Below are 10,545 nucleotides of genomic sequence, written 5' to 3'. Positions count from 1 at the left end.
TACCGACATGGCAGCATCACACAGTTGCTGCAGATTTGCTGCAGGTCCAGGATGGGAATATCCGGTTCCAACCCATCCCAAAGCTACTCTATTTAATTAATTAATCTAATAATGGTGTGTTATCCTGCTGGAATCAGGAGCCTCAAGACGATGGGTACACTGTGGTTATAAAGACAACCTGTGGTGTTTTAAGAATGCTCAGTTGGCACTTAAGAGCCCAAAAAGAAAAATCCCCCACCATCACACCACCAGTCTGAGTCATTAATAAAATCCAGGATGGATTCATGCTTTTACGTTATCTACACTAAACTCTGACCCTACCATCTGAGACCCTTCTGACCGGGCAACATCTTTCAAATTTTCAGTAGTCCAGTTTGGTGAGTCTGAGACGCTCTTCTGCATACCTTGGCTGTAACAAGTGGTTATTAAAGTTACTCTTGCCTTCCTATCAGCTCAAACCAGTCAGGCCTTTCTCCTCTGACCTCTGGCATCAATAAGGCATTTTCATTCGGAGAACAGCTGCTCACTGGATGTTTTCTCTTTTTCTAGTCATTCTCTGTAAAACAGAAAGATGGTTGTGCGGGAAGATCAGCAGTTTCTTAAAATATTTAGAACAGTCCATCTAGCCAATAAACGTGCCACGTTCAAAGTCACTTTATTCACCCTACAACTCCATTGTAATGCAGGTCATCTCGACAGTGTCTACATGCCCAAATTCAGTGAGTTGCTGCCATGTGATTGGCTGATTAGATCTTTGAGTTAACCAATAGAACAGATCTACCTAATCAAGTTTCTGTAAGTAGGCGGCCCATTTAAATAATTGTGTTGCAAACACTGAAGTCTGCAATGGCTTTCTTTCATTTTGGATAAAAAAAAATCTCTCTAACATTAGTGACCAATTTACTTTTTAACTAGTGAGACTGAATAAAAAGTTATTAAAATTTAACCTGTCAATGCTGAAAGGGTAACTGAATTTGTTTGTGTGTGATAGTTTCACACACAAACAAACTCTCCCATGTACACAACTATGCACTTACTCTGTGATTTAAATCCCTCAGGGATTTAGCTAATTATTTCAATGTGCAAAAGAAGCAGATTAACAGCGGGATCAAGAAGTGTCAGCCCCACTAATTGTAAGAACAACCAGAAATGACACTTTAGCTTCCTAATGCTGAAGTCCTGTTTATTTAAAATGTGGATTTGGGCCAACAAGGCTTAGCACTGAAAGGAACAGGATATTAGCTTAGTAAAAACATCAATGTTACAGCTTTAAACATGAATACTTAAATCACTTAAATCTTCACCATTCTGACACTGGTATCATTAACTATTATTAACTGACTGACTACCTAAACCATGTTAATTAAAACATTTTTTAATGCTTAATTTGTGTGTTTTGATTTAATGTTATTTCCCAGAAGATTATAATTGCCATTATATTTACAATCTAGATGTTAAAAAAAAACAGATCTATTATGGATGTCTGGCTCATAGCTCCCTCTCTCTCCTTGTCAGCTGCTACTTTCAAATGTGCAGTTTTTATAGTGAAAGCGAGTGCATCGACTCACTCTTGAGTCTGCTGCTGCCGCCGCTGGGCTTTAAAGTTGATGAATATTGTAATCAGTTTCTGATTGTACCAAGGGAACGCCTTGTTCCTCTGCATAAGTCTGCTCAGATTTACTATTAAGCTTTCAGACAATAAGTATATAAATGCATACGTTGTACTTCCATAAAACAAAACTGCTCTGAGTGGCACCAGGCTCAGATTATTTTCTTTTGGTTTCATTTTCTGATTTATTATGAACCTTAATATCTTGTTGGGATTTGATGAACTGAAGCTAAAACTGATCTCATCTCACATTACATGCTACCTAAAAGTCCCTCCTGCTCCTCTACAAAGATAAAAACTTTCTTTAAAAAGAAGGATTAGGAAAAATGGACCCCAAGACCGTGCATACATGCAGGATCAGTTTTTTATTAACTGGAAATATACATCTTGGTATGTGCAATGATAAAGACCATGCTACGAGGAAACACGGCAAATGACTGCAAGATTCCAGATATCTAAATCAATTTCCACACTAATCCCATCAGTACAGGTTGAGCTTCCCATTTGCTCCTCATATGATCCGATGAAGAAATCTGAAGCCTTTGATTTCACTGTTTACCTAACAAAACAAAGATACAATAAAAAAAAACATTGTTTGATCTTACTTTGACTATACAAATGAATATTTTTGCTGAGATCCTCGCCTACTAAATCATTAAAACCTCTTGTTTTTTTGCACAAGATATTTTTGTATTTAAGCTGACACTAAAAGAAAAACAAAGGACAAAGAAAATATAAGAAGATATTAATCTCTTTTAATCCCCCCCCTTTTTTTTTTTTTATCCCTGAGCTTTGAGTGCATCCTCTGCGAGGCTATATGAAAATGACTGTTGATAACATTGATCAGCATTCCCACTTTGGTCACAGCTTGAAGAGGATGATGTAAGAAAATAAAAGAAAAACTGCACTCTATGAATATGAAAAAAAAAGGATTTCATTACAGTAAAACCTCTGTGAGATTTTCACATGTGAAAGACGTGTAGAGGAATGTCAGCTTCATCCAGTGCAGCCTTGGCTGTATGAGTAGTTGGGTGAAAGGCTAACCCATCCACTCATGCATATGTCTTGCATAATAGATGATTTTGGTATAACTGATATTCTAAACCAGCAGGAGAAACAAAGACGGGCAGAGAGAAAGGAAAAACCCATTAATACTTCGGTCTAAATCAGTTTACCGATCCTCCGTCCCTTCCTGCTCTCAGTCTTGTGAAGTCAGTCTCTGCAACTGGATTCCCCGAGAAACTCGTGCATCAGAAAGACAGAACGATGAAAGCCTCAGGCACCTGAGGGCAGGCAATAACGTGCTATTTTCAGGGCCACGAAATATTCACCTTTCAATCTCAAACACATTTTTTTGGAGTAAAGAAGTTGTTGGACTCAAGATCATCATGATACCATGGTGGCACCACTGCTAGAACTGGCTGTTCTGTTTCTAACTACCAGTCTGGTCACTTTGGGGGCAAATGGTAAGAGTTTTCCAGTGTCCGTGGATTAATTTACACTTTTATTGTTATTGTCTACATAACATCAGACACTGATTATTATAACATCACCTAAGTAGGTACTTCAGTACCTGCAATTCTGTTGGAATTATTGCATAACAGACAAACTAGTAAAGACTTATTACAATTTCTATGGTATTTTTTTACTCTCTGTCACATTTCAAAATTCGTTATGCTCAAAAAAATTCGAGACTTTTGTACTGTTTTTTTAAACAGAAAAATGGACAAATCTGTTTGTATTTGTCTCACATGGATCAAATGATGATATACAGAACCTTGCAGATGAAATTAAAAACAAAGAAGAAAGAAAATGTGTTTGAAAAACTGAATCTGGCATTAAAAAAAATATTAGAATTGCTTTTTATAACATTACACTGCCTCTGAAACTGACTGTGTAATCAATCCTGCAACCGAACACTGACCGGGCATATGACACCACCGTCTCCTGTTGCTTAACAGACACCCACAAACAAAGTGTTTGTGTGTGGGTCCATTATTTTATGGACCCACACACATTGTACCCACACACATTGGCCATTGTATCCTCTGCCTCCTCCAGATGTGCAGATCAATCATAAAGGGGAGGTGGTGTACCAGGACACCAGTGTGTATGGGGTGGTGGACAACGCGGTGACCCTGGAGTGTGGTACCACCGTGCCTGACATGTATATATGGAGCTTCACCAAACCCGGCACTGAAGCAATAAAGGCTGTGGTGTATAATGTGGGTCAAGGAATAAAGACCCAGAAGTTGGCTGAGACACTCGGCCAACCAACAGTCATCTCAAACAGCTCAGCTTTACAGATCGAGAAGCTCCCTCTGGCATCACATGGCTTATTCACCTGCCAGGCCTTCTATGACATAGCACAGGAGGCCAAAGTCTACTACTACTATGTCCATCTGACTGTTCGAGGTAAGAACTCCCCTCAGAAACAATGTTCTTCCTAAACACTCTCAGATCACGGCAAAAAAGAGCTGGTCTGCACAAGGTGAAAAACTTCAGCGGCTTTATAGAAACTAATATTTGAAGCAGTTGCGAAATAATCTTGGAGAAACAAAAAACCTTTGGGCCATCTTTCATCTTGGTGCCCTATTTGTTGACCAAACTTTAAAAACAATAGTTAATGGACATAATTTTAATTCTATAAATATGTACATATAAAGACAGCATTAACCAAGAGTCACGAAAGAGAGAATAGTACTCCAAATGTGGAGGCCAAGAAAGTGAAGGCATAAAGTGACACCTTGATGTCCACACAGGTGTGGGCCCTTTTTTCATATCACCCTACACACAGTTTTGGAGCTCAGTTGGTCAACACAGCCTGCCATAAATTCCAAGATGCTTGTCAGTGTCACCTGCTGTGATCAGTGATTCTTGATTCAAGCTACTAGCCATCAATGGCAGTATTTCGCTTTGCTGCTCAACGTAGTGAAAGATGTTTTTCAAAGAAGTTTCCAAAGAGACTTGCAGTGGAAACGTGGTTTCCACTAGAGCGATACAAGAGGAGAGCTTATGTATTTGGTTGCTCAGAAAATTACCAAGAAGGTAACTGTGAGCCAGGCTGTTTGTCTTTGCAGGCAAAGACCAGATCCTCCTCCTTGTGCATGCAGCAGTTATCTTGTTTGTTGTACTTGTCTCAGGTCTCTACTACTACAAGCACAGATTAAACAGACAGAGAAGGAGTTGCTGTTGGCCTTGTGACTACATCGGAAGACACAAAAACAGGCCCAGGTCCCAGGCAGTGAGGTGCAGATGGAGACTCTGAAATATGTTAGAATCTGACACGTTCTCTTAAACATGCCATCAAGCATTCCTGACAGAAGAAAGACAACAGCCAGAGTGCATTAACAATCAAAAATGGTGTGATAAAGTATATAATGGAGTTGAAGGGTGTGATGTTTGTGACTGGGCTATAAGTGCAAAAATGAGGTCCTTGGTACTGAGGGGGAGGAGCCTTGGGAAGATTAACTGATATCAAAGCCTCTTCGAAGCTGAAGATTGTGTTATTTATTGAACACTGTGACTCATTTTCAGTGAAGACGGTAAACATACCTTCACGTGTGTAACTTTATCTTAACCACAGTGCCTGTCAGCAAGCCTTACCTCCTCGTGAACGATGCTCCTCCAGTGGAAGGATCTACAGTGTGGATGAACTGCAGTGTGGAAAATGGGACTGGACCGATCCTGTATGTGTGGCACTATGAAACCTACAATGGTAACGCCACAACCTTTGAAATGGGCAACAGCAGCATTATTAACATGACCAACGTTAACCGCAATCACACCGGTTGGTACCGCTGTGTGGCCAGCAACGCCGTCAACAGCGAGAGCTCCAAACGTCTATGGCTGGACATCCTCTGTGAGTATAATTAGATCAGGCAGACCTATTTCTTCATTCGTTATTCATTTCTTCATTTAACAATTAAAAGAAAGTATCAGTATGTAAAAACTTAATGCACTGAAGGTGTTTTGAGCATTTTTCAGTTAAATTTATTTACTTCTGTATTGTTTCCATCTAAAAAAAAAAGTAATGCCCTGTTAAGAATTTGGCTTTTATCCCCAAATTCAAAAAATGCTGATCACAGTACAAAAATTATGCAATTATCTGAATTTTTAGGGAATTATGCATATTAGGGTTAATTTAGCTGCTGTATGTCTCAACTGCTAAGGTAAAACTAAGTAAGAGTCCTACTTTAAACTGGATTTCTTATTAGCTTTCTGTAATCTGCATTTAACACGCCTGTGTTATGTGGGCTTGGGCTTGAAGCTTTCCTTGTTGATAAAGCTGGTAGTTAATGATGGATCAAGTTAGAGTTAGTTTGCTTTCTGTCGCATAAAACAAATATTTCTTTGTTTCACAGGCACATAACACGCCTGTGTCCCTTATTTCTTGATTTGCGTTCATATTCTTTCTCCTCAGTTGGACCAGACATTCCTCAGATAGACGTGACTCCGTACACTATGACCAGGCGGGGTTACACAGCTCTGGAGACGGAGGCTGTTTCCTTGCTGTGTCAGGCCCAGTCCAATCCAGCCAGTCAGTACGTCTGGTTCTACAACAGCTCCCAGGTCTATACTGGGCAGAAGTTCACCATCACCAAGATCCTCCGTATGCACACTGGCGACTACACCTGTTTGGCACAGAACACCTACCTCAACACCAGCTCCAATAACACCATCAGCCTGACTGTCTACTGTGAGTGTGACCTCTGACCTCGTGACCATGCTATTAATCATCTTACTCCTCTGTCAATCCTTGTATGCTGCACTGACCTGAGCTGTTCCATCGCTGTACTGCATTTACCAGGATTATAAAACACTACAATGTCATTAAAATTACAATTTCACATTTTTAATAAAACACTACAAACAACTTTTATTTTCATCTTTCTTGTTCATGAATATCCTACCAACTTCTAACTTCATATGTTATCCCCCACAGACCCCCCAGATGGCTCCCCGTCCTGTTCTGTGGAGCCGGCTCTGAATCACACCTCTCTGCGGCTGCTGTGTTCCTGGCCTGGTGGATTCCCCTCACCTTCCCTCCACTGGACTGGAGACCTGATACAAGATCAGTTCAACACACCCCAGCAAACAAGTTCAGCCTCCAGCACTACAATCCTCATCAGCACTGCAATCTCGCTGCCCTCTGGAGGCCCGACTTCTAATAACAGCTTGTTTACGTGCGTGGGCTCCCATCCTGCCCTGAAACAGTCGACACAGTGCAGCACACGCACATGTGGGTGCAGAAATGTCAACAAAGAACAACAGAAAGTTAAACAAATGAGAGTAAATGTGAAGATTATACACTTTCAACATCACTCATTTGATTTATCCTCCATCAGATATTCCCCCTGCAGAGCCAGTGTGTTTTGTTGACGTGACTGATGACAAACAGTACTTCATGATGTCCTGCTCCTGGGAAGGAGGGTTCCCTAAAGCCTTGGTGTGGTGGGAGGGACCTGCGGGCCAGAGCAGGGGTGGAAAAGAAAACTCCAACATCCTGATCCTTCCGTACGGGACAGCCCACAGCGGGAAACCTTACACCTGCTATGCCAGGCACCCACTTCTGGTTCAATCCAAGACCTGCAGCCTCACACTGGGTCGGTGCGAGTGATGTTCAGCTTACTTAATCTGAGAACCATGTTATCACTTCTACACAAACATTGCACAAAGTTTTTAAAGGATCCTTAAAATTTTAAGCCTTTGAATTGTGACAACTTCATGTACAAATCCAGACATGTTTTAGACCTTTTTAATGGAAGGAATAAAACGTAAATGCCATTATTCATTTATTTGAAATTATATTTTCTAATTCAGGATGTTACATAGAATAAGTTAAAATATGTCACGTTTATCTGAGTGATGCTTCGTTATAACAAATGCTCATCATACGAATTTGCTCAACCACACGAATTCAATTTAGTTTTATTTATAAAGCACCATATCACAACAAGAGTTGTCTGAAAGTGCTTTACATTGTAAGATAGATACTACAATAATACAAAGAAAGCAGAGAAAACTCCAACAATCATATGACCCCCTATGAGCAAGCGCTTTGGCGACAGTGGGAAGGGAAAACTCCCATTTAACAGGAAGAAGCCTCAAGCAGAAACAGGGTTACTAAGGGTCGGGCATCTGCATCGACAGTTTGGGGGGAAGAGAGGAAGACAGGAAAACAGGACAGCTGTCATGAATAGAGAAACTACTGTATCCATAGAGACCAAAAGAATTTATTTTACCAGTTTGTAAACATGCTTTATATTTCCTATTAAATCTGCATTTTAATATATGAGCAGGCCATTACAGATGTTGTCTGGTCAAACCAAGAACAAAATTATACTGGTTGAGAAAAACTTTGGGACAAATATTATGAAGTCTTTGGCCCCTTTCTTAGGTTTGAACCTGGATTTGACTAAAGCTTACATACCAGAGGTTAACATATAATCCATATTTTTAGTCAAAAATGTGACAATATTCTTCTTCAACAGACCTGCATGTATGATTTTGTCTTAAACACAGTGCCTGTCAGTAAGCCTTACATCCTGATGAGTAATGCTTCTCCAGTGGAAGGATCTTCAATGTGGATGCGCTGCAGTGTGGAAAATGGGACTGAACCGATCCAGTACACCTGGCACTATGAAACCTACAATGGTAACGCCACAACCTTCGCACTGGGCAACAGCAGCATCATCAACATGACCAATGTCAACCGCAACCACACTGGCTGGTACCGCTGTGTTGCCAGCAACGCCGTCAACAGCGAGAGATCTGACCGCCTGTGGCTGAACACTCTGTGTGAGTTTTAATATATAAACTTTTTTAAAACAAGTTTTCAGTAAATACATTAAAAAACTACAAGCAATTAAAAGCAAACAACTGTTACAGACCACAAGTAAGCGAAATTTTTGTTTTCTATACTTGGATTTTTTTAGTACCCAGCATGATTCAGTTTTTTCTTTGATATTTTATGTCTGATTAAATTTAAAGAGAATGTGCTGGTATCTGGCACCAAGATTTTAGCAACAGATCCTTTAATTCCCATACGTTGCAAGATAGGGCCTCCATAGATCTGACTTATATCGCCGACAAATCCCACAGATGCTCGAAAACACCTCAGACTTGTTGTTGTGCTCCTCAAACCATTCCCTAAACATTTTTACTTTGTGGCATGGTGTCTCTATCCTGCTGAAAGAGGCCAAAGCCAACTGCAGAAGCCTGCTGATGCTGTTTTCTCTTGTTAACCATAACAGCACATCCCACAAGTTGGCAAGAATCCTGAAAGTGGCACAGGGACCAAGAAAACCACGTCATTGTCTGTACTGTCTTCTCCTTGCTTTCTGTAATATCAGGAACCAAATTAAAAGTCCCTCTACTCACATATAGCCCTTAATTACACATTTACATAACATCCTCAAAACCTAACAGTAACATTTTGACCCGAAAGAGAGTGCTCTCAGAGTGCAGGCTTACTTGTTGTTCCTAGATTTTCCTAAAGTACACTGAGAAGCCTTTAGCTATCAGGGTCTCTCCTGTGCAGCTCCCTCTTTGGGTTTGGGAGACAGAGAGCTACTCTACTTTTAAGATTGGGCTTGAAGCTTTCCTTGTTGATAGAGCTGGTAGTTATGGCTGTATCAAGTAAGGGTTAGTTTTCATACTGTAGCATAAAACAAGATTTCTTATCAGACTAATATGAGTTTTGCACATAACACGCCTGTGTCCCTTATTTCTTGATTAAGGGAAAGAATTCATATTCTTTCTCCTCAGTTGGACCAGACATTCCTCAGATAGACGTGACTCCGTACACTATGACCAGGCGGGGTTACTCGGCTCTGGAGACGGAGGCTGTTTCTTTGCTGTGTCAGGCCCAGTCCAATCCAGCCAGTCAGTACGTCTGGTTCTACAACAGCTCCCAGGTCTATACTGGGCAGAAGTTCACCATCACCAAGAGCCTCCGTATGCACACTGGCAACTACACCTGTTTGGCACAGAACACCTACCTCAACACCAGCTCCAATAACACCATCAGCCTGACTGTCTACTGTGAGTGTGACCTCTGACCTCTTGACCATGATTTCAACTCCTTTGTCGGCCCTGTACCACTGTACCACTACCGTGTGTTCTTCTTACTTGTGTACTCACAGACACACAAACAATTTCTCTTGGGAAGTGGAAATATCGAATGACGAAAACACTTATTTTATTCTGATATAATAATTTCTACCTAACATCTTTAGTATCGCTGCCAAACAATAACTTTTTTCTGTGTCATATCCCCCACAGACCCCCCAGATGGCTCCCCGTCCTGTTCTGTGGAGCCAGCTCTGAATCACACCTCTCTGAAGCTGCTGTGCTCCTGGCCTGGTGGATTCCCCTCACCTTCCCTCCACTGGACTGGAGACCTGATACAAGATCAGTCCAACACAGCCCAGCTAACAAGTTCAGCCTCCAGCACTACCATCATGCTGCCCTCTGGAGGACTGACTTCTAATAACAGCTTGTTTACATGCCTGGGCTCCCATCCTGCCCTGAAACAGTCGACACAGTGCAGCACACGCACATGTGAGTGCAGCAATGTCAACAAACAGTAAAAGATAAGTTAGTGGCAGTTTTGTGATCATGTATCTGAACATGTTTATATCTCTCCTCTCCTTCATCAGATATTCCTCCTGCAGAGCCACTGTGTTTTGCTTATGTGACTAATGACAAACAGTATCTGACGCTTTCCTGCTCCTGGGAGGGAGGGGCCCCGAAAGCTTTGGTGTGGTGGGAGGGCCCCGAAGGTCAGAGCAAAGGTGGAGAAGAAACCTCCAACAACTTTACCCTTCGCTATAGCACTGTACAATTTGGGAGACCTTACACCTGCCATGCTAGACATCCACTTCTGGTCCAAACCAAGACCTGCAGACTCACGCTGGGTCAGTGCACATTTT

This window comes from Simochromis diagramma, unplaced genomic scaffold, assembly GCF_900408965.1.
Source record: "Simochromis diagramma unplaced genomic scaffold, fSimDia1.1 OVJJ01000216.1, whole genome shotgun sequence".
In the NCBI taxonomy this organism is placed as follows: Eukaryota; Metazoa; Chordata; class Actinopteri; order Cichliformes; family Cichlidae; genus Simochromis; species Simochromis diagramma.
This window is presented reverse-complemented; position numbering follows the sequence as displayed.